The sequence below is a fragment of the Bos indicus genome, chromosome 16 (genome assembly GCF_029378745.1).
Source record: "Bos indicus isolate NIAB-ARS_2022 breed Sahiwal x Tharparkar chromosome 16, NIAB-ARS_B.indTharparkar_mat_pri_1.0, whole genome shotgun sequence".
Classification (NCBI taxonomy): domain Eukaryota; kingdom Metazoa; phylum Chordata; class Mammalia; order Artiodactyla; family Bovidae; genus Bos; species Bos indicus.
In genome coordinates this window covers 40,462,343-40,487,767 of record NC_091775.1, presented here as the reverse complement: position 1 = coordinate 40,487,767, position 25,425 = coordinate 40,462,343, and the positions used below count along the sequence as shown (strand labels likewise).

Genomic DNA, 25,425 nt, shown 5'->3' with positions numbered 1-25,425 from the left:
TTTAGATCATACAAGAGGTTAGCATCACTGCCTGAGTGTTATCCAAAACTAATGAACTTATTCTGAGCTCTGTCATCAAAATCACTGATGAAAAGAGCAAATAATTCAGTCCCCCAACCAAAGTTAATGGATCCTGCTGACCTAATACAGTAATTGTCATGATTTTTTGAAACAATTCATGTTTTACAGTGAGTACCAGATTGATACATGTGTAGAGTCCCTCAGTGAAAATCTATGAAGGGTATTAGCTGATATTTTGCATTTATTTCTCAGACACTCAGGACACTCATTAACTCATTAATGAGCACACACACTGCCAAATTCCTTGCCATAGGATCACAGTGAATTCAGGAACAGAATCAAAACTCTCAATATTCTATGCTGTATCACACAACTGGTAAGCACATCATCTATTTCTTAAAATGCATTTCAGGAAAATCAGCTTAGAATTGAATCTAATTCACTTTTGGAAGATCAAGTACCATGTTTATACACAATGCTAAATTTGTAAGGAAGACCAGTATATGTGAAATACAAGTTTAGTTCTTTGTGAGTCAGGAAGTATTCACCATGGTGGTCTTGGACCGTAATTCATTCTGTAAGATGAACTTATTGTAAGGTTATTTGATGATGGAATCTTACTCTCAAATAAAAACTGTTTTTCTAAAAAGATTACATGGAAAAATACATGAGTACATGAGCCAATGAGGACATCTGAAAGTCTGATGAACTTAATGTGGTGTTTGTTCTTTCCCATCTAGAAATGCCCTTTTTATTTATCTTACCACCTTTTAGCATAACTCGGCATTGAATAGGAAGCTAAAAGAAATTAATTAATAGTGCCAATGAGTCTCAAATTGCAAGATACTTCTCCAAAGGAAGTATGTGACCATTTAAATGACTTTACTCATGTGCTTCTCTCATTTGTACCATTATTCACAAGTATGAAATCAGGTAGACACATTAGCCAGCAAAACAACACTCTTATTTAAAGCTTGATCGTGGGCATAAAGAAGAGAACCAGTAGAACACCAAGATACATACATACAAAGGACTATGACTTTCAGATCTAAAGTAATATCCAGTTTATCAAGCCATGATGTGTTCAACTGTCACTGACATTGAAGAGTGTTAGGGAATCTTTTATTTAATAGAGTATATTTTTTTTAAATAACAATTTTTGATATTATATGTCAAAACTATTATTTTAATTGTATATTTTTTGCCTCTAAAAACAAAGTTCACCAAACTTTATGAGTGTAGTATACACATGAATTTTAAATTTGGGTTTTAAGATTTTATCAGTGATTTGCTTCTTTGACTAGAAATATTTTTTTTAATCATCAGAAACTAAAAATCCAATGTTTAGCTTTCAGGGTGCTCCATCATGCTCCATCATGCTCCATCACCCAATACCATTCTATTTATTCAATCTTGTGTCTCTCCTTACCCCAAAGCATACCTTCTATTCACAAGGGCTATCTTGGATATAATCCAAGCCTACCTCCTCCACTGTCTGCACCCTAGTTTATGTTCTTGTTCTTTCCTTTAACAGGAATTTTCTCCTTTTTTCATGCACTTCCTTATAGTTTATTCATTGTCAAGGCCTACCTTCCCCTCCAAGATTCCTCTGGTATGTTCCTGATTCCTCTTCTTTATGCCAGTCATTATATCACTCAGATCTTAAACAGGTCTCTAAGATCAACTTCACCTCCTTCTATCTTTTCTCTCATTCTCTTCCAGGCTCACTGACCTTCAGACATGCTCTTCCCTCCACCTTAAAGGCTCTTTCCCCAACAGTCTGTGTTCACACCCTCACCACTTGCACATAGTTCCTCCAGCGTTGTTTCCTAACCTATACTGCAATGCATTTCCTAGATTCTCTGCTCCCCATTTCTGCTTTAACTTTTTTTTTACCCCCCATTGCTCTGGATAGTCAGTAGGGCAGGGATTTTTGTCTGTTGTGTCTCCAGTGCCTAGAAAAGTATCTGGCACAAAGTAAGTACTCTAAATAGCTGCTGAATAAATTAAGCAAAATTACTGAATGCTAGCTCTATCCTAAATGCTTGATAAGCATAATAAATTAAATGACTATATTGAAATTTATGTTCTAAGTGCCTGACAAATATTGTCTTGTTTAATCCTCACATCATCCAATGAAAAAGGTTCTATTATCATCATCTCAATTTAATAGATGGAGAAAATGAAACAGAGAGATCAAGTGAATTAACTGCAGTCAAGCAATGGTGGCACTAGTGGCAAAGAACTCACCGACCAGCGTAGTAGACATAAGAGACACAGTTACAATTCCTGAGTCTGGATGATCCCCTGGAGGAGGGCATGGCAACCTACTCCAGTATTCTTGCCTGGAAAACCCCCATGGACAGAGGAGCCTGGTGGGCTACAGTGCATAAGGTCACAAAAAGTTGGACACAACTGAAGCGACTTAGCACACAAGCAACTAGTAGTGCTTCCCAGTGGCTCAGTGGTAAAGAATCTGCTTGCCAATGCAGGAGATCCAAGTTCAATTCCTGGGTTGGGAAGATGCCCTGGAGGAGGAAATGGCAACCCACTCCAGTATTCTTGCCTGGAGAATCCTATGGACAGAGAAGCCTAGCAGGCTTCAGCACAACTTAATGACTAAATAACAACAACAAAGCAACTAGTAAGTCTCAGTTGAAATTACAACTATAGTTTTCCCAATAGGTGCTGTATAAATTGTTGAAGAACATCTTCACACATATCCCAATTTATTTTGTCATTATCATCTAAGTCAGACCTTCTCCCAACCACCTCTCCTTTGACAAATGAAAAAATGACAGATCTGAACTAGACTACAAACAAAGTCATTTGCACCTCATGTGTCTTTTAATTTTCCCCAAATGCTTTTATAACCATTCTACCCTTATCACAAACTATTGATCAATTACTGCAAAGAGTAGACTTACTTATGGTATACATCTCTTTCTAAAACAGAATGCAAGGTAACTAGCTTTAGACATTATTTTTTTATTATAATAAGAAGGAGGGGGAGGAGAGGAAGGACATGAGGAAGAGGAAAGGAGGAATGGAAAGAAGTGGAAAAAGAAGAAAAAAAACCCCAAAAGAATAAAACATACATTATTACAATTACCAATCAACATTAGGGGAAAGAAATAGAGACTTCAAGGCTTGGCTCTTGTGTCTTTCTAGAAATTATTAGCTAAGAAAAGCATCCTGAATTTTCTGGAATACAAAAATAAGTCTCTACTAAGTCCAGTTACTTAAAAAGATTTTAAAAATATGACTTGCAGGCACCTAGAAACTCCAGGACTGTGAGTTCCACAGAGCCTGCTCCCAGGTCACGATCCACAGAATGAGATAAGGGTGAAGCATCAAGCCTAGTTCAGAAGTAAGTAGAAACAATAATAACAATAGAGGCTAACTGGGCTGATCTGGACCATATACACTGGTCTGGTCATATCAGGTTTTATAGCCAAGAGCAGTTCTAAGTGTTTGGTGCCCCTACTATACTGCTTGTTAAATACTTTGAGAATCACCCCTGAAGCTAACATGTATTAAAGTGCCTAATAAACACCAGGCAATATGCAGAGAGATTTTATCCCCAAATCACAAGGTGTTGTTCAGTAACTCAGCAGTGTCAAACTCTTTGTGACCTATGGACTGCGACAAACCAGGCTTCCCTGTCTTTCACTATCTCCTGGAGTTTGCTAAAATTCATGTCCATTGAGTCAGTGATGCCATCCAACCATATGATCCTCTGTTGTTCCCTTCTTCTCCTGCATTTATTCTTTCCAAGCTTCAGGGTCTTTTCCAATGAATCGGTTCTTCCACTCGGGTGGCCAAAGTATTGGAACTTCAGCTTCAGCATCAGTCCTTCCAATGAATATTCAGGACTGATTTCCTTTAGAATTACTGGTTTCATCTCTTTGCAGTCCAAGGCACTCTCAAGAGTCTTCTCCAGTAGCACAGTTTATAAGTATCAATTCTTCGGTGCTCAGCCTTTTTTATTGTCCACCTCTCACATCCGTACATGACTACTAGAAAAACCATACCTTTGACTATATGAACCTTTGCTGGCAACATAATGATTTTGCTTTTTTATATGCTGTGTTTGTCATAGCTTTTCTTCCAAGGAGCACGCGTCTTTTAATTTCATGGCTGCAGTCATTGTCCGAGGTGATTTTGGAGCCCAAAAAGATAAAGTTTGTCACTGTTTCCATTGATTCTCCATCTATTTTCCATGAAGTGATGGAACCAGATGCCATGATCTTAGTTTTCTGAATGTTGAGTTTTAAGCTAGCTTTTCCACTTTCCTCTTTCACCTTCATCAAGAGGCTCTTTCATTCCTCTTTGCTTCTGCCATTAAGGTGGTGTCATCTGCATATCTGAATTTATTGATATTTCTCCCAGCAATGTTTATTCCAGCTGGTGCTTCATCCAGCTTGGCATTTTGCATGATGTACTCTGCAAATAAGTTAAATAAGCAGAGTGACAACATACAGCCTTGACATACTCCTTTCCCAATTTGGAACCAGTCTTTTGTTCCATGTCTGGTTCTAACTGTTGTTTCTTGACCTGCATACAGGTTTCTCAGGAGGCAGGTGAGGGGACAGAAAGGCAAAAGTGGAAAGTCAAGAGATACCTGGTATAACAGGCAAGTTTGGCTTTGGAGTACAAAACAAAGCAGAGCAAAAGCTAAAAGAGCTTTGCCAATAGAATGCACTGGTCATAGCAAACACCCTCTTCCAATAACACAATAGATGATTCTACGTATGGACATCACCAGATGGTCAATACCAAAATCAGACTGATACCCTTTGTAGCCAAAGATGGAGAAGCTCTATATAGTCAGCAAAAACAAGACCAGGAGCTGACTGTGGCTCAGATCACGAACTCCTTATTCCAAATTCAGACTTAAATTGAAGAAAGTAGGGAAAACCACGAGGCCATTCGGGTATGACCTAAATCAAATCCCTTACAATTATACAGTGGAAGTGACAAATAGATTCAAGGGATTAGATCTGATAGAGTACCTGAAGAACTATGGATGAAGGTTGGTAACAAAGTACAGGAGGTAGTGATTAAAACTATCCCCAAGGGAAAAAAAATGCAAAAAGGCCAAATGGTTGTCGGAGGAGGCTTTACAAATGGCTGAGAAAAGAAGAGAAGTGAAAGGCAAAAGAAAAAAAGGAAAGATACACCCATCTGAATGCAGAGTTCCAAAGAATAGCAAGGAAAGATAAGAAGGCCTTCCTAAATGAATAATGGAAAAAAAAAAAAAAAAAGAGGAAAACAATAGAATGGGAAAGACTAGGTTCTCTTGAAAAAAAATTAGAGATACTAAGGGAATATTTCATGCAAATATAGGCACAATAAAGGACAGAAACCATATGGATCTAACAGAAGCAGAAGATATTAAGAAGTGGCAAGAATACCACTTGCCACTTTGTATAGAAGAACTATACAAAAAAGATCTTCATGACCTGTATAACCACGATGGGTGATCACTCAGAGCAAGACATACTGGAGTGTGAAGTCAAGTGAGCCTTACGAAGCATCACTCATGAACAAAGCTAGTGGAGGTGATGGAATTCCAGCTGAGCTATTTCAAATCCTAAAAGATGATGCTGTGAAAGTGCTTCCAACAAATTTGGAAAACTCAGCAGTGGCCACAGGACTGGAAAAGTTCAGTTTTCACTCCAATCCCAAAGACGGGCAATACCAAGAATGTTCAAACTACCGCACAACTGCACTCACTTCACATGCTATCAAGGTAATGCTCAAAATCCTTCAAGCTAGGCTTAAACAGTATGTGAACTGAGAACTTACAGATGTACAAACTGGATTTAGAAAAGGCAGAGAAATCAGAGATCAAATTGCGAACATCTGTTAGATCATAGAAAAAGCAAGAGAATTCCAAAAAAACATCTACTTCTGCTTTATTGACTATACTAAAGCCTTTGACTGTGTGGATCACAACAAATAACAAAAATGACAAGTAAATATTCCCAACAGCACAGCGAAGTAAGTGGTAGAGCTGGATATACAACAAGCTCCAGATATGACTGTCTAGCTCCACAGTCTGTACACTCAGCCACTATTCTACTGCTTATTCCAGAACAACAAGAACAAAAAACAACCCTCATTCTGCAGTGTTTAAACAGATAACAGCATGTTGTTAGATAAACCTGAACATTTTTGTAAATACATATTTATCCAAAAGGTTGAAATCATTCTTTCTTCTTAACAACTGTGTCTGGCCTTTAAGTCATTTCAAATTCCTGGAAGGCATGAGTTTTGTATTTATCTTTCCATCTCCAGCACAGTGTCTGTAATATGGTAGGAGTCTGATAAATGTTTATGGAATAAATGAATGAATGAGAAAATAAGTGAATGGAGTGACTGGAAGTTTATTTTTACATCGTATCTAAAAAAATGGCACTTTCAAAGGACACAAGACACCTTGGCTATAAATGTAGGCTAACAAATTATGTATTAGATATTAAGCATAGCCAGCTAAAAGTTTTCAGATTGCAAGTTAAAATAGTAAAAAGCAAAACAAAATAAAATCCAAAAAACACCATGTTAAATAACAGTATATAAAATCAGCCTCAAACAACTGAGCCTCCCTTTCCAACATAAAGTGGGAAATTAAGTTGTGGAAGCAAAAGTTTTAATCTACTTAAGTATACAATAACTTAATTTTGTAATCTTGATCTGGTGTTTTTTTTCAAGGCCCACTGAATTCAGAAATGCAGGTATGTTACTACTAAACATAGGTGTGTACAATCTGGTCATATTTATTAAACAGAAATAACAACTTGAATGATTGGTCTTTACATTTTAATTATTCACAGACTATTTTATCTTAATCATGTTTATTCTTCCTTAAATGCTAACTTTATAATACATTTTAACTGTATAAGGGCTACTAAATAGAAAACTAAAAAAAAAAAAAAAAAAAAAAAAACCTCCAGAATATTTTTTCTGAACATTGAAGCAATTCAACCCTCCTATTCCCATCTAGTCCAGCCAAATACCTACTCATATCGAGTTTTACATAGCTAAGTAAAACACCACAGTAAAATTCTCCCATCCCTAGAAAGGGTGATCTAAAACTAAGTAAAAAAGAGGGTTTTTCTGTTTTCTTTCCTTTTGCACTCTCAAAAGCATGTTTGCTTACCAAAAACCAGAATGAGGCTTTTGTTTTAATTTCAATGAGACAAATGCTAGAGTATTACTACTCATCAACAGGAAGCAAAATTACTCATCCATTCCACTGAGATATCTAAGACTAGAAGACTCAACATATTTTCTCCCTTCTTAAAGGATTCTATGTGACGGGATTAAATTTCACAAATTCCAGAATACATTTACATATGGGATTTAAAATTTTAATCCCTTTGCCATTCACTTTAGTTTTAAACAGCTTGCTTATCTTCTTTCTGATAGCACAAAATTCGGTGCAGAAATGGAAACCAGATTTCTTTACGTAGTGAATTTCATGTGGTTTCCACATTTCTCCAGGCAGTCATTTCCCAGCAGACATTCATCTAAAATATTCTTCCATGAGTGATTTTTAAGTAAGATGGCATCTGTAGCATTTGTGGCACGTTCTAAGTACAGTCTCAAATGCATTACAAATGGCCTGTGCATTATAGCATTCTACATTGCAGCTTACATTGACAGTCTTTGTAAAGGTAAATACAGAAGTTAAAAATGTAATCTAGTAAGGTGATTTGGAATGGTCTTGATTTCTACTTAAGAAGGAACCTCCTTTGACTCTTCACATTCAGGAAAATCTCAGACTGATCAATATGTCTTTATTAACCTGATTACATTCAGAAAGCCATTGTGCAGCATATACAGCAACTATAGGTGTGGCCCCCTGCCTTCAAGAAGTTTATAATCAAGCAAAAAAGATGAAACATAAACACCAGAACAAGTCAAGCAACACCTTGAGAAGTAACAGCAGAGCAAAACAACAATGGGTGAGTGAATGAAATGGTCTATAAAGTTATCAGGAAAAATCTGATGTGCAATAGTCTCTGGAACTGAGAAAGCCAATTTAAAGCAAAATGGTATGGGGGATTCCCTGGTAGTCTAATGATTAGGACTCAGAGCTTTCACTGCCGTGTCCCAGGTTCAGTCCCTGGTCAGGGAACTGAGATCCCATAAACCGTGTGGTGTTGCCACAAAAAAAAAAAAGTAAAACAGTGTGATCAATCTAAAACTCCACTGTTTTCTCTTCTTGTTTCTAAAGATATCTAATATTAGAAAAAGATTCCAAAGTCACTGCTTCTGTGGAGGACTATTTTAAAGGGCACAGGAGGTATAAAAAGAATTTAATTTAGATTTGGAGCCTTTTTTTTTTTTAAAGCAATGCATACACAGGATAAATTAATCTGATTGAAAATTCAAGGAGAAAAAACAAAATCTCATTAAACCATCTAATATATATTTTCACTGGTAGCTCAATTCCAACTTTGTTTCCTGAAGAAAAAAACAGGAAGAACTGGGGCTGGAGAGGAGAGGAGAGAGCTACAGAAAGTCTCAGAAGAGACACAGAGGGGGAAGACAGAACAGTAGGAAAAAGGAGAAGAAAGGAACAAAATTAATAAGCCTGTTCTCCTGAATGACTTTTGATCACTTTGGTAGAGATATAATATGGTACAATAGTACATTCCACTGCGTTCTGACACAGTAGACTAGTTTAATTAATATTTTCAGATCTTCCTTTCTTTAAACATTCAGCAACACCACAAAAGTTAACAAGGGTAGAAATGGTATTTGCTACAGCACTGTAACCCCTGGCCCCAAGGCAATGCTGTCACAATTCTCCAAATCGTTGCTCTATGAATTGTTGAAGAATGTCTTCAAAAACATCCCAATTTAGTTTAAAATTATCATCTAAATCAGACCTTCTCCCAACCATCTCATCCCAACCACTCTCATTTCACAAATGAGAAAATGGCAGAGCTGAACTAGAATCAATCAATTCTGGTGCTCTTTTCTTATACCTCAGGTGTATCCAAGAAAGCAAAGGTTTCATTTAACTTCAAAGAAGTGGAATTTGTACAGGAAAGATGAAAATTTGAAATCAAATACAATTATTTTTTTTTTACTCTGTACAAATACTAAATCACCAAACATCTGCTGTAGGTATGGAGCAAGCTGGCTTTAGTGGTTTCACTACAAAGGTTAACTTGAAACTTCTACTGATGTAGGTAAGCAAAGGGAATTTGGAATATTAGGTATTATGGAAATAATCTTACAAATAACAGTCTTTACCAGGGTCTTACCAAACAGTTTCCATCAGTATCCCCAAAACTCACTAAAACTCTCCTATACTGAATATGAAGGAAATATACAATGTGGGAATTTTTAATTAAATTCATTTATTTTTAATTCCCCACAGGTATAAGTGGGGAATTGCTTCTACTGTAGGGGACATGGATTTGATCCCTGGTCTTGAACTAAGACCCCGCAAGCTGAGCCGAGTAACCAAAAAGAAAAAAGTCAAAAACTGGGGCAGTTGATACATTCAGGAAACCCTGCATATATATACAACAGACAAATGCACTGAAAATGATACAATATAGGAATGCAACAGAAGTGGCAGGGAACTAAACGAGTCTGAATATACAAAGTATTGTCAAAGCAAAATAAAATTAAAAAATAATAAAATGGAGTAAGAATGGACATTAACAAATTGGATTCAACCTAACCCATTATGAGCATTAATGGGAGACTAACAGCAATTATTTTATGGTCTGAAGGCAGAGGTGTAACTGAAATTGACTTAAAAAATAGGCTAGACAAAACTTGCTGGAAAATAAACTCCCATTGACTTTCTTGTTCTTTTTAATGGTTAAAAAAAAAAAAATGAGGGGCTCAACTTTACAAAAACTAATCACTTGAAATGCAGTACTGAAAATTTCAGGGACTGGAATCATTAAAAAAAAGTGAGGTAAGTAAGTTATCTTTACACTGGCTTCACTACTGGCAGAGGCAGTTACTTTTAGAAAAATCAAAAGATTTCTCTTATACAGCTTATTCTGGTTCTTGTTTTCTCTGTTATAAAACTTGGGGAAAAAGAACTTTAAGTTCTTTTAGTTCTTTGATGAGCTTCTCAGTAATAATTTCATGAGGCCCTGAAAATGCAAAGTGAACTCTAAGCCTGGGCTCTAGAGAACTGATGCACACGCTGGGCCAGACAGCACCTCAGGCCACCCCCAAACATTTTCAGTGGGGTCTAGATCCCTTAAAGAAAACAAACTAGTTCCCCAACAAAGCAAGCCAATATTTCAAAAGGAATCATAATCCATCCTGGCCAATAAAATTCAAGACTAGTTCTTCCTTGAAAAGACTAAGGTGAAACAGAAACAAAGTTCCACTGCACTAGAGGAAAACATTTTGCTACAAGGCAGAAGGTTGGGCATAAACTTCCCAAACCAAACCAATCATACAGAAAGTGTGTGTGCAGTTTTTAAATGTAATCAGCTATAGCTCCATCTGCAGAGAAATCAATCCCCTTAAAACAGTACATTTGCAAAATGACAAAGGCATTTCCTACCTGATTTTCACTTATTAACCTTTAACTGGTGTTATAAAAGCTCTGGTAGGCAGAGTTTTCAAAAAAATAATGAAATGTGCACGCACGAAAACTAACATCTAAGATTACACAAAACATTCACATGCTTTAGCTTTTAAAAAGGGAAAAGAATTGATTTTGAAGTTGGTAATTCTCATACAGAAATCTGGTTTAGTTTAAAAGTATATAGAGATATAGATATACAAAAATATTTATAAATCATATAAATATTTACAAAGTGTATAAATATATACACACACATACATGCATTTACACATGCTTGCACATTTATACACATGTGTTTTAATATATACATGCAAACTGTAATAAAAGCAGATAAAAGAGAGGAAGGTCATTACTGACTTTTCCAAGAGATTCTCCAAAAGGTTGTCTTAAGGATCCCCTCCCACTACAGTGTGTTTTTAAAAATCCTGTTGTCTTCCTTTCAGAATCAAGTATTTTCTTCTATTTTTACCTGTTTTACACACAGATGATTTATTTACCCAATGAGATTATAAATACCTGAGGAAAAGAGCACTTTCTTCCTGAACAGTACTTGGTGTGGCTTGCACTTTGGAGTCACAGGACCAGGTTTTGAATAGAGGGTCAGTACCTGAATCAAAGGGCTTCCTTGGTGGCTGAGTGGTGAAGAATCCACATGCCAATGCAGGAGACATGGGTTCAATCCGTGGATCAGGAAGATCCCCTGGAGAAGGAAATGGCAACCCTCTCCAGGATTCTTGCCTGGGAAATCCCATGGTCAGAGGAACCTGGCGGGCTACAGTCCAAGGGGTCACAGAGTCGGACACAACTGAGCGACTAAACAACAACTGAATTCAAGATGGAGGCCTGGTTGTGCCCTCACAGCAGCATCTAATCTTCAGGAGGCCTTTGTCTGGGCCAAGCCCTGATCCAAGCTTTTCTCTCACATTACCCCTTTTAATCCTCAGAGAAACCCTATTTTACAGATGAGGAAATGAGAGCTCATAATACTACAGTTAAACAATTGCCAAGGTCTCCAAATAGTAAACTGTGAAGTTAGGATTCAAACCCACAGCCTCTAGTTCCAAAACTCTTATTTTTTACTGTCTCTTGGGGCTTCTGCTTCAACTGCAACCTTGGAGAAATCCTACCTTTGAAGGTTGTTGGATTAAATATATCACATGTGAAAAACTAGCATGGAGGGCGTAAAATCATGGTCTAAAATCAGTCTCAAAAAAAAGTATTAAAAAGAAACAAAACAAACCTTTAAAAATGGAAAACAGTACACTTCCCTTTTTATACAACATTTACATTGTAGTTCTGAGTGTCAAGTTACATAATCTGATTCTGCATGGCATATTGAAGCAATTTTCCCTTAATATGCAAATAAGTGATTTTATAAAGATATATGATTCATATTCATTTACAACATGGAAATAACTTTTCAACATGAACTAATTTATACACCAAGTGCTTTTGTGTGTCTATGAAAGTAAATTCTCTTCTCTTCTCATGAAACGAAGTATTTTAATATGCTGTCATATATCCCTTAAATAAATTCTCTGGAGAATGAACAGAATTGGGAAGCCAGTTAAGGTAACCTTAATATTCTTAACTAAATAGATTTATGTTGGATTTAACCCTTTTAGCAATTCATATAATTTGTATTTCCCTTCTGAATATACCAAAAGATTTTACATCCTATAATAAAGATACTGTGCCATGTATTATGCAGGTATGCCTATCATCACAAAGATTTGGAGCTTCTAGAACGATATACTGCATCATTGCAGGTATTCTGGAATAAGCAGAAAGCTCTCTTCACACACGTATTTCCTTGGAGCCAGTATGCTTCACTTGCACTCCCAACCACAAAAAGCATACTTTTTCTACCCCTGAAAAATATGCTTTCTGAGCCTCTATGTGATGCACACACAGATTTATTTTCCCCTTTTTGATACCATGCATGCTTGTTTCTGAGTCGTACTAAGGAAATAAACTACTGGTGATGTCAAAAGACATCAGGAGTCAATATTCTAAAATTGTCAGTGACCTGAGGACACCATATTTCTCTTGTCCAAGAGAGCCAATACTCATTTTAAAGTCTGATTGTAACATGGAATTCAATGAGAGTTCATAGTACATAGCATTCAGATGATGCTCATCAGCTTTTGAGGGTTGAAGCAGGCAGCAGACTGCATTCCTAGTACGCTCTCACTTAAAATCTGCCTCAAAAGGCCAGCATTAATTTTCCAATCCTTTTTTTTTAACCTCCCCCTAAAGATTTCAAGACACTGCTTCAAATTTTACTGGAGTCATAAATCATATATTTACCTTCATGCGACTGATTTTCAAAGAGCCAGAGTTAGTAAGGTTGGTCTGCCGGATGTATTATGTTTCTTAAATACAGAAATGGCTGCTGTGCACGCCAGTGGTTAGTAAAACTCAAAGACGTAACATTATCTTTCTCAATTGATTTGAGGAAAGAGTGCTCATAAAATATTTACTGATTTTGGTTAGGGGCTGATTTCTAAATAAACAGACTCAGCAATGGAAATTCTAGAGACGGGCAAAACAAAACATGCATTAGTAAATGTACGTTTTAAAATCAACTCTCTCACAATCTTTGCGTTTTGCAAGCTTTGTGAAGACTGTAAAATCAGTTGCACTAAGCTTATGATTTACAGGTGTTCTAATTTAACTTCTTTTTCAGTTGTTGAAAGAAAATCTGTTCACTCTTCTGGACTATTTCTCCTCTTTTTATAGCCTCTGATGTTACATCTCTGGCTAAGAAGGCACTTTACTGCAGTGATCTGAAGGCAGCCATTTGTTTGATAGTCAGAGAAGGAGAGAAAAAGGGAAAGCTTTGCTACAACAAATCTCCCAGCTCTTTCAGGTCCTGACAAAAATAGGAAATGCTGGTGACCAGAAGACAGCATTGCCTCCAATAAAAAAAGGGAAAAAAGTGCTAATCCATACAACATAAAGCCAAACTAAGTGGGGTTATCTTCCCTAATTTGCAATGAACTGAGGTCAACTAGATTTTATCTCAAATACAAACTGGGAAGGAGACAACAACAAGAGAGGAAAAGCTACATCTTGGTTAGATCCTGCTTTTCACACAAGATTGTATGACTGATAGCTACACAGGATGCTTCCAGAAGATTAGAAGGCCAAAAATAAGTAAGGAAATATGGCTGGTCCAAGGTTCACAATTATTTCTAAAAGAACAGTGCAACCTGATACATAACTGCAATACACATACATTTAAAAATTACACCATATTTTCCATTTAAGATAAAAAATAGTATACCTTTAATTCTTGAATTATTATCATGATAAAAGTTTGATTGGAAATCACATACATACTATGTAACTTTTACTAATTTTTGATAATTTACTGACTGGCCTACTTCAGGTTAGTTAAGGAGAGTACAGACACCATTTCTAAATTCAATTAATATATTCTACTTGGGGAAAAAAATCAAAGTGTGAAATAATAATATTTTAGTACAAAGCTAAAAGAAGACAGCAGATAACTGATAAATTATTAACAGGAAATGTAAAGTGCTATTCAAATCCAATAAGGGAAAAATTTATCTATGTGGGCTAACAATATGCTTCTCAGCACAGCCTTTGAGTCAGAAAAAAGTTGAGTTCTGCCACTTACTGTAATTACATGAAGTAATATGCTTAACCTCTTTGAGCCTCAATTTCACCACCAATAAAATGGGAATCATAATATTTACCCCATAAAGTTATTATAAGAAATGGATAGACTGTATATGAAACAATTTTGTCATCTATAAAGAGGCTATAAAATAACCATTCAGAAGGTGGTAAAAAGGTTCACATTAAACTGTTACCATTAATTTGAAAAAGCAGAGAGGGTAGGGGTTGGAGGGAAAGATTATTAACTTTTTCCTTACATACTTTCTATTATTTGAACTTTCATAATGCCCCTGTACTAATCTTGCAACCAACAAAATTAAAGCTATATAAATGCTATCTGAAGGGTGCATACCTAGATGTCGCAGACTATTCTAACTGTAAATACTAATAACACTTTATAAATGTTCCTTTATAAATATATAGAAACAAGACTCAGTCCTGGTTTTAGTTTGAGAATTTCTAAAATTATAAAAATTTGCTAGGCTTGGGAATGATAACCAACTGAAACAGTGCTTCCTTTTCATGACATTTTCAAAAAGAGCAAAATCTGTAGTCACCCAAAACCATCCATTGATTCAAACTATCACTTTGGTCAATACCTTTTGAAATAACTGAGTTAAATAACAATAGTACTCAAAGGCAAGTGCCTTTATCACGTTTAACTTTGTTTTTTAGAGCCCATCACAATTTAGATATTTAATTTATAACTTTAAGAAAAGTCCTCAGGTCATTTCTAAGTGAATGCCAAGGGCTTTCCATAAAGGCATGGCAGACTTCTTCCAATTGAACTTGGTCACAAATTAGCATTCCTAATGTTAGAAGTAAGTGTGAGCTCTTTGAGGGCAGGATTCATATCTTTTTCATCTTAATTCCAGTCCCTGGCATTGTGACTAGCACATGAGTTCAGTTCTGTTCAGTTCAGTCGCTCAGTCGTGTCCGACGTGCAAGAGTAAATATTTGTTGAACTATTTGGAAGAAAGTTTTTCTCACTCGGAGGCCCAATGAGATGGGCATATATGCTAAGTGGAACATAACCTGTCTAGTTCTTTTTGTATAAAATCACTTAAAATGCTTCAAAAGCAGTAAAAATAAGTATAAAAGTGAGTTCCTTAAATAAAATGTCATTAAAAAAAACCCTATTTGAGAAACAGATATCTCTTATATTTGAAAAAGCATAGATGTGTGAACTAAGATGAAATCATGGAGCAGATTAATTGGAATCACCTTTCATCAGCCTTACAAAAATTCCCAAGGCATGTTTCATCAATAAAAATGTTCAATAGAGGGCAGAGGAAAGGCTTTCACTGTTTGCGACAGCAACAAGCCCATAGCTGGAGTGCTAGATTCCTGACTGACTATTATCCCTCTGGCTCATGGCTCCTCTATGATGATTTGCGAGTAAACATATACATACTCAAAAAAGACAGATGTAATGAGACATCTCCACATGTAATGAGACTATTACTTTGGGCTTCGCATGGTGGCTCAGACGGTTAAGAATTCGCGGGAGACTTGGGTTTGATCCCTGGGTTGGGAAGATCCCTGGAGGAGGGCATGGCAACCCACTCCAGTATTCTTGCCAGGAAAATCCCATGGACAGAGGAGCCTGGTGGGCTACAGTCCATGGGGTCGCAAAGAGTTGGATACAAACTGAGCAACTAAGCACAGCACAGTCACACTTGCATATTTCTAGCACTATGTAATACTGTGAAGTAATGACAGGGGAAAAAGAAGTTGAGGCACACTGGGCTTGCTCAATCACTATGGAATAAGCCCTGAAAACATAAGCATGGGAGCAGAAGTACAATGATAGGAAGTAATCCCTCCAAATTTCCACTGATGATTTAAATCTCTCTATGAATGATGCACCTAATGCTAGTATCTTAGTTCCATCCTAAACTGCTAGATAATTCTATTTTAATCTTATTTAATCTCCCTCCTTAGGTGAGCAGGGCTTGTAATAACTTTTGAACCCTTTAATGGTATGTTAATTCAAGAGAAGACATTTAACAACAAGAAAATGCTTTGAGAGAATTCTCACTTGAAGTCTTCTGAAATATTCAATCCAACATATTTTAAAGAGAGAGATTTTTCTGCTTCTAAAAAGTACTGCGGACAGTCAGTAGAAATGAATTTCGTTGGCTGTATTTCTTGAAAGAATTCTAAGTTTCTTAGTTTAGCCACTCAAATTTGGAAGCTATCTAGAAATTTTCTCACATTTTGATCTCTGGAAGGGCTATTAATCAAGCTCTTGTTTGAGGCAACTCAAACTTCAATCAGAATACTATGGACGGGAAGTCAGAGAACTGGACAATCAGAATATTCAACAGAATATATAATTGAAAACATCACCAAGGGAAGAAAAGTAGATGCCAGCAGGCTGATACGTTATAACCTTTGGTCAAGCGGTACTTGGCAAATTTGAACAGATTTAATTAACCAGCGATAAAACTAAGCAGTAGAATACCATTAAAACAAAACAAAAATACTAACACAGAACCAGGAATTACCAGTGAAAAAAACAGTGCTGTACCTAATAGCATGGATCTACCAGAGGTAATTTGTTAGGAGATCGGAGTTGTTATTTCATAGTGGAGGCTTGAAATGAAAACGTTTAAGTTTCTTTAGGTCAAGCTATAGCACAGCGTTCGGAGAGCCAGCCAAAATCGCTGAGGAAGGCCACATGTGGAACTAATTACTCATGGAGAGGCCATGACAAAGAACATTTCTCCAGACTTTTCATGGGGGCTTCACTTTCAGGAAGTTGCTATAATTACTGTTCAAGTCTAGATCAGCCTGCAAGCCGCTGACAGATCCAACAGACAGGAGGAGGAGGAGGGAAAGAGAGAGAGAGAGGGAAAAAAAAAAAAAAAATGAACTTATCTGCCCTTTCTGACGAGTGAAATACCAGAAAATAAAGTACCACAGGAAAGCTCAAAAAGGTTTCCAAATGAGCCCTGGCTTCCAGTGTTCAACTTACTGTTTACTTTTTTATCTACCCTCTATCTTCAAATTACTTTTCTAGCCTGGATCGGACAGCAAATTTGTACTTCTACACTAACTCACTTTCAGTTGGCCACAGCAGAACTGTACATCTCGACTCTTTTTTTTTTTTTTTTTTTACAGCTTTTCCATACTGGGGCCCACTTCCTGCCCAGTTGAGGAAAAAAATCTGGCCTGAAGATGAAATGACTGCTTAACATTACACTAAAACATCTGGTACCATTTTATGCACAGACCCATGTCTGAGAGCAGGCGATTCCAGCGGTCTCTCCAGCGGCACAGCGCATACCCAAACCTCCCCAGGGTGACATCATCCCATATATGGACTCTCCAGCCCAGCCCTCCCCCTTTTCCTGGTCCTAAATTCATTGCCAGTTCCCCAGTCTGCAGCAAATGTGCCACGTCAAGACTGGAAATCACAGCCCTTGAGTCTCAGTCGGGGCAGCAGAATTCAGGGGGGGAAGCCGAAGGCAACCCCTGGTGCAGGAAGGGAGGCTTTTCCCCAAGACCGGGAGAGGATTTTTAAGTGCATAGTTGGAAGCTTCTGGAGATCCTGCTCCGTCGCCCCAGTGTTCAGACTACCTGTTCAGGACAATGCCGTTGTACAGTAGTCTGCACATTGGTTAGACTGGGCAAGGGAGAGCAACGCCATGGACAGCTGGGGACAAAAGTGGCTGTTTCCAAGGAGGAAGACATTTGTTTGCTCCTTTTTCGAATCTCATATCCAGTGTTTTTCTTCACAGGTTTTGCACAGTAGGGGCCAGGAAGCCCTCGGGGACACTGCCGAGAAAGGACTGCTCGAGGGAAGACCTGTGGGTAAGGCCTTCTTGACTGCTCACCTGGGCTGTGACCAGGAGAGCCCAGGTGGGGAGCCAACAATTTGCTTTCACATGGGAGAGAAACCGAGGCGGGATTGTGACAGACAGGTCTGCGTTTAGTTTTAAAACAGCAACGATGTGTGGTACACTGCGATTTACTAGATGTTGTTCAATTTTGGAAGAGTTTAAGTATTTTCTTAAATTTAAAGGTTTTCCCACTTCAAAATGAAATATGAAAAGACGCCAAACACTTAAGAATAATTTAATGAGGCTGGTTTTGAATTGTTGAAATTGATAATCCAGAGACTTAAAACGTATTTGAATGAGAGCTGAAGTATAACATTTAGCATCCCAGGACTGAATCCATTTTGTCCCAAAGTAAAGAATACTTGCTATTTTTAAAATGCTATTCGAAGAGTGCTTTTCTTAAATTTTATATAATATAAATATCAGGAATAATATTATCTAACAATAAAAGGAGAGGCTGCCAAGAATTTTTGCCTACCAGACAATGCAGATAGGACTGGTCCAGAAAAGAGCACCAACCCAGAACTTATTGAGTCAGCAACCAAATAAATTGGAGAATAAAAACCTCTATATTCAGATATTCCAATATATATCTCTGTATTACATTTTTTAAAAATCTAAGAATGGTTGATAACTGCTGGTCAGCTGAGCCCTCCTGGCTATATTTTACAGTGCTTCTATTTCTCTGAGCACTTAAAATGATAAGGTACTTTGTCTAGAAACCCACTGATAAAAAAGGAATTTGTAAACGAAAGCAAAGTTTTCTTTGGTCAGTTTCCAGCTGTCCTGGGGGTGAAGGAGGGTGGGAGAGGGGGAGGAAGGTGGGAGGGAGGAAAACCCTCAAGCTGAATGTAATCCCAATAGAGAGAATAATGGAGAAAGTCTGGATTGCAATACGTGCAATACGATCCATGCTGAACTTTAGAGATGGGTCCCTTAAAGAACGTTCTGGAAAAAACGTTACTGCCTTAACCCCTATTTATATCTATCCCCAAACAATTCCATATAATGAAAACATCTGTTCTTTAGGCTTTTGTGTGAATGTACCCTCTTTTGTCCTCCTCTAAATTCTGTCATTTTATAGTGATTCCTTAACAAATCCTTTTCCAAATCATACATTTTGCAACAATTCAAACATTGTCACAAGTTCTCTGGCAAAACATTTGATTACCAAAGGTTCCCCCTAGTTATATTTTGTTGAAAGAATTTATTTTAAAAGTTACCACTTTGATCATTCCAAAACTGGTAGAAAAGTTTTCTCTTTTATTCATGGTTTTTAGCTAAAACATAAAAAGCAAGGATTTATTACAGCTATTTCTTCCATTTAAATGATTCAGTAGTCATCCTTTTTTTTTTTTTTCCTATTGTATCTTGGAGGCTTCCATATTAATTATTTCTAACAGAACAAGTAAGATTTTTTAAATCTGCAGTTTTTTTTTGTTTTGTTTTTGTTTTTAACATAGGAAAACAAAAAAAAATCTATTAGGTAGCTTTACAGGAGTTTATTCTTTCAAGAAACACACTTTTACTATTCGATATAGTTACCAAAGAAGATAAAGTACTTTGGCAATATTTAAGAATTTTCAAATTTGAGGGTTTTTTGTCTTGTGTTTTTACTCCATAGAATAATTGAATTTCCTAACTTGCTTTCATTTCACGTATGTTTAATTTAAATGTCTTTTTTCATATTAAGTGGCATTTTTGCTTTAAAGAAACAAATCACCACTGGTTCCTCACCTATTTTTTCCCTCAGGGTGACTTTTAGTCTGGAGACAGAGAGACCCGATGGTGTCCTTGGCCTAAGCACAGAAGCAGAAACATTATTAATTTGCAAAAAGCATAGACAAGGAACCCCTGAATGTGCTCGGTGGAGTTCGGGCAGCCTATTTTTGATGCAAGCTTTTAACAAACGGGAAGGAATGATACGTATTTTTAAATTGTATGGATTAAATTAAAAATCCAAAGTAAAAGCTCACTGTATAAACCACTGCCAACTAAAGGAAAGATGGTAGTTTATGCGCTGGTATATATACCAACATGTATAAACATATGTATGGTAAAATAACCTTATCTATTTCCAGGGCAATTAGGATAATGTTTAACTTTATTTTGATATTACTTTGTAAGGAAATATACAAATATTTTAGGAATCAAGGCATCTATTCCAGAGGAAACTAACCAACAATGAACATCCTCTACTAAAACTACCCCTGGAAATAATGGTAAGTGTAAGTATTAAAATAAAATATTGTACATCTTCAGAAAGATAAAATTGTTTGCAAGGCCTGTCCAAACTATACTTCTTAGAAACTTAGTAGTTATTTTGCATTTTAGCACATGGTGATTGATAAGTTAGACTAGTTACTGAGTTAAAATGAGAATTTTTTCCGCTATCTAAGAAAAGGAAATTCAGAGCCTTAGCTTCAACAACATCACTTCTTAATTGAAAAGAATCAATATAAAACAGTTTATTTACATTTTCAACTCCCACTATTTTTTTTTTAAGCCATAGATCTCAAAATCAAAGAAAATTTAGTTATAATGGGACAAAATTTCACACTGATCACTTTCTTGCAGTTGTCAATAGGTTTAATGTCCTTCCTGCTTGGCATTTGAGCTTTCTGCCAAGATACTGTGTTTATATTTTTTAAAAACCAAAATATACTATCTACCCCCACCTCTCACCCTACAGACCACCCAAGTTTTTCACTTTGTGGGAAAGAGTTCTGGCACAAAACTCCTAATGAAGGAATCTTCTTCCTCAACCCCCTTTTTTTCTGGTTGAAGTCTTAAAACTGTTACAGGACATAAAAAGGAAATACAATTTGGTAATGCAAAAATGTTCACTTACCCACCAGCATCCACCCTTACTAAAGAGAAGTCAAAGCTTTTGATTACTGTACGAGAGATTTGTTTTTTAAAAACAACCCACTTTCCTCTCTCTACGGAGACTATCTCACCCATCTCAATGTCTAAATAATAACTAAGAGATCATCACTCATAAATACCAACTTAAAATAACTAGAAGTCAGGCTTTAACCTAAGAAAAGACAGGAAATTCCTGCATAAAGATTGAAACTTTCTTATTTGCTTTCTTCTACTTTTTTCACCTTGGTGTGCTACAAATTATGTAGATAGAAATATATGTCAATTGTTTGAAGTGCTCTCATTAAGAATTTTTATCAGTTTTAATAAATAGAGGTAATAAAGTAAATTAAGGAAAATAATTAAATCTTAGTTTTGAATTTCCTGACTTTTTGTGACAACCAGTTTCCTGGAGTTGCTTTGGTTGAATTTTGCTGTAAAAGACTTAGAATAGGATTCATTTTTTGCATTTCTTTCTTAAGGTCATAAATAAAAGACCAAAAAACAGTATATGACCATATATAAAATAGAAGGTATAATAAAATATAAATAGCTCTTTTATATTTTACCTATTTTGAGTGATAATGAATTAATAGTCACTGAACAGTTTAGAAGACAGAAAAAAGTCTGCAATATGTTTTTAGCCTTCCATCTTTTAAAAAAGCTTAGGGGCAGGTTCAATATAACGAAAAAGTGTGCATATGCCACATGCTTACTAAAATTATGCTTTTAAAATTTTTTAGAAATATAAATTGTCCAAAAGGCTTATAAGTAGAATAAAATCATTTTTTAGCAAGATTTTTTCCCCCTGCAAAACAGTTATGGTTTTTCAGACACAAAGATATTGGGATATCTTGTTTTAATAGAATTGCTTCATATTAAAGGATAATATAAACTCACAAATATTTCTTTCTATTTTTTCAGGTTGCATGCATCATTCCTTTAATTGAGCAGAGTTAACTGGATCAAATTATTTATGGGAGAGAGAGGGAAAGCTATACAGAATTACAGTAATTTTAAATTTCCACCAATATGCTCTTTGTTAGTGAATCACTCCATAAATATTTTCTGTTGCACTGAAGGCAGCAACAGTAACAAAATAATTCCTTAAGGTATTTGTTTTTGCATACTCTGGCCTTGTAATTATCTAAGTAGCAGCCAAGTTTAGTGATGGTTTTGATTCTGTCAAGAAAAAATAATAAGTCTTCTACTCAGAAGTGATGACCAGAAACAGAATCTGATATTTATTTTTTGAAATTAAATAAATAGAAAGTTGCACTTACCAACTTTTTGTTAAAACTGTACCATATCTAGTCATTGCATAAAAATTTAGATGTGTAGAATAGTGTCATTTTTTCAGTCTCTAAAATCTAATTTGTTCTCCATAAACTTTCTCTTCTCTATTTTCGCAGAATTTTACAATTAAAGGAAAATAACAAACTATTTGCTTCCTTAAAATTCTTTGGAAAAAATTCCCTAAGTACACACTCCTTGGACAATAAGGTTTCATTTTGCTCTTTAAGAAATTCTGTTTATTGGAATTTTGACTATCTAGATATTTTATTTTTTAAAGAGCAGAGGAATTTGTTAAATATCTCTAAGGATGTGAATTGATCATTTATATTAAAATAACCACTAGAATTATTCTCAAGTCACCAGAATTAAATTTCCTAACTGTATGTTTATCACTATTAACTCTTTCTTATATGAATTTTAAGGAAAATTTTTAAAGGGTCTGATTTTCCTTTTTGGATATGAAATCAAGTTTCCTTCTCCATGCTTAAGGTACTATTTTGTAACAGCACTGCACTAACATGTCCAAAACACACTGTGAGCATCACTATGAACAACAACCTTTTAGATTATACCCCCTTGATTCATGGCACAGCCCTGTAGTTAATTAAGAGGAGGAGAACTTAAGCTCACAATTGCTTTTTATTTGGTTTTCACATCCATACTCTAAAACTTTGCATTAAAAAGAATATGAGAAATTTAAATAAATTTGTTGCTTAATAAAATATTGATGAAAGTACATTCCCTTGTGAAAACCCCACTGTCAAAGCATCAGATACCAAAGTGCGCTGGTTGAACTGTCAAATACTTTAGGGTCATTAATTATTATGAATATGGCTTCCATTTCCATGTAAATGACAAGCTTCTTTTTCATGGGCAAGGTTATGGTACTTATCCATTACCAGAAACATGTATAAACACAGTCTTTATCTTTAACCTCAGTTTTAAAATATGCAGAGTTTTCGTGAAGAGGAAAAACATCTGGTTCAATTACTCTGAACTCTGACTGCATGTGGGCCAGTAGTAATATGAATTGGATTTAAGAATAAACCGTGTGTTTAGTCTTTTTTGTTGTTGTTTTTTCCTGAAAATGTCTGTGAGTTTTCTGTTATGTCAATTATCCATGTTAGCACATTTGGAACAAATGTATCAGTGTACTTTCTGAATAAAGTCAAAAGTCTAACTTGTTTTTAGCTCCATAATGTTTTAATGTTTAATTCTATTGTGTGTTTTTCTCCCTTTCCCCTGACCTTCCAAAATCACCAAATCTGGAAAACAGACTGATTGTATCTGCCCATGAGCAAAGGAAACCCGAAGGAACCAAGGGCCTGGCTGGACGGAGTTGTCATGTGTCTGCCTGTCTACACTTGCTGTGCAGAACATCCGCTCACCTGTACAGCAGGCACAGACAGGCAGTCACATGACAACCCAGCCTGAATGACAACCAGCCATTGAAAGAAAGCAGCCCTCACACCATAGCATCTACACCAAGAGCTACAACCAAAATGAGGGACGCGGGGGCCTGGAGTTTTAATTTGTTGGTTTCTTAACTCGTATGTATTATTATTATTATTCAAATATTGAAACCCACCAAAAGTAAAGTGAGTGGTGCTTATGAAATATAATAAAACCCATTTCTGAAAATATTACTGTGCTTTCTATAGTTCTCTTTTCCTAATTGTTGTCAGTAAATTACTACCCTTGACATTGATTGTACACAGCTTTGCAGCATCCCCTAAATGAATATAACTTCAGCCTGATGCTTGACAAAGAATAAGTAATTCTAATAATTCTACTCCCAAAACTAAGTTTAGTTTTGGAACTAAACTAAACATCATGACTTTTCAAGAGAAAGAGAGGGAGAAAGGAAAAAGAGTGACGAGATAATATTCCAGGAATCATGTATTTTGAGTTAACAAACTCTGCCAGCGTGGGTCTGGGTAAAACACAGTGAAAAGAGTATTTACTTCCAACATAATTTTCAAATGTATTAGAATAATTGCTTCTTTTGATATATAGAAAGCTGAAATTAAAGCTCTGATATTTCCAAGTGTCACGATGTACGTAAGTTTATTACTGTCATTGTTTAATTAAGAAGGAACTACATTCCTTAAGGTGGTATTTAAGGGGCCAATGAACATTTATTCACTTGGAATACATGCTCCCATTCACTGTAAACCTACAAACTCTTGAAATGTTGAGGCAATTCAATTATTTTCAAAAAGAAAAAAGAAAGGCATTAAAGGATATGCAGCGTATATTCTGCCATATTTTTTGAGGAAATATCAAAACTTCAGTTTACACCTTGTGAACTGGATTGAAATGATCAGGGTCAGCCTGTTTATATGAATATTTCAAACATTCAAGGGTAAAAAGCAGGGAGATGGGTAAACTTAGAAATTTTGTCAACTTTGATTGGATTCACTAAAATGTTTTAACTTCAGTATTTAGAAGTAATTTTCCTCTTTCTTAGAAAGATACTGGTCAAGCTTTAAAAAATGTTGCACAAGATTACCAAATTTGGGGGGTTTTCTTAAATCTAAACATTTCAAGTGTATATTTTGGACTACATCAAACTATTTTTATTCAGATATTTCATTTTTAAAATGAAAGATTTAGTCATAAGGCTAAAAACCACCAGGTTCAAAACTTCTATTATTATGTGATATTTTACCAACCTGACACCATAGTTTCTTAAAAATAACAACAATAAAAACAGTGACTGGGTAAAACTAATATATTAAAATATGATTAAAACTAAATTCTTGCATTTATAATCTGGTCTAAGGAAATATGTAATCTGCTAAAATGTGCAACTGCAAAACACATCGTGCAATGAAAGTTTTTACCTTAAAGAAGAGTCCCCTGATTAGTAAATAAAGTCCTAAACAATAGTTCACAAAATGTAAAATATAAACAGGAAGACAATATAAAAATGTCTTATAGAATATTTGCATAGAATCACCCAACTATAAATGCTTTACATAACCTGTAGCAAACATATCTGACAGAAGTCCACATGTGGACCCTGCAAGGCAGTGCCAGTGTAGTGCTTGATAGCTCTCTGACTAACACAATAGCTCGGTCAGAACATAAAGGAGATCTTTCCATTCCACCACACTCCCAAGGGAAAGCTAAGGAGGCCAGACCAGCACATTCATCCAGTAG

General features: G+C 35.9%; 1 protein-coding gene and 1 long non-coding RNA gene across 9 annotated transcripts in view; one reads left to right on the top strand and one right to left on the bottom strand.

Annotated features, from left to right (window-relative positions):
- Positions 1 to 25,425, bottom strand: part of DNM3 (dynamin 3) — a 646,555-nt gene that overhangs the window by 267,039 nt on the left and 354,091 nt on the right. The gene's annotated exons all lie outside the window — the stretch shown is intronic.
- LOC109570609 (uncharacterized) lies at positions 17,459 to 23,906 on the top strand. The gene is made up of 2 exons (XR_002182501.2): positions 17,459 to 20,321; positions 21,889 to 23,906. It is a non-coding gene; the product is annotated as an uncharacterized lncRNA (long non-coding RNA).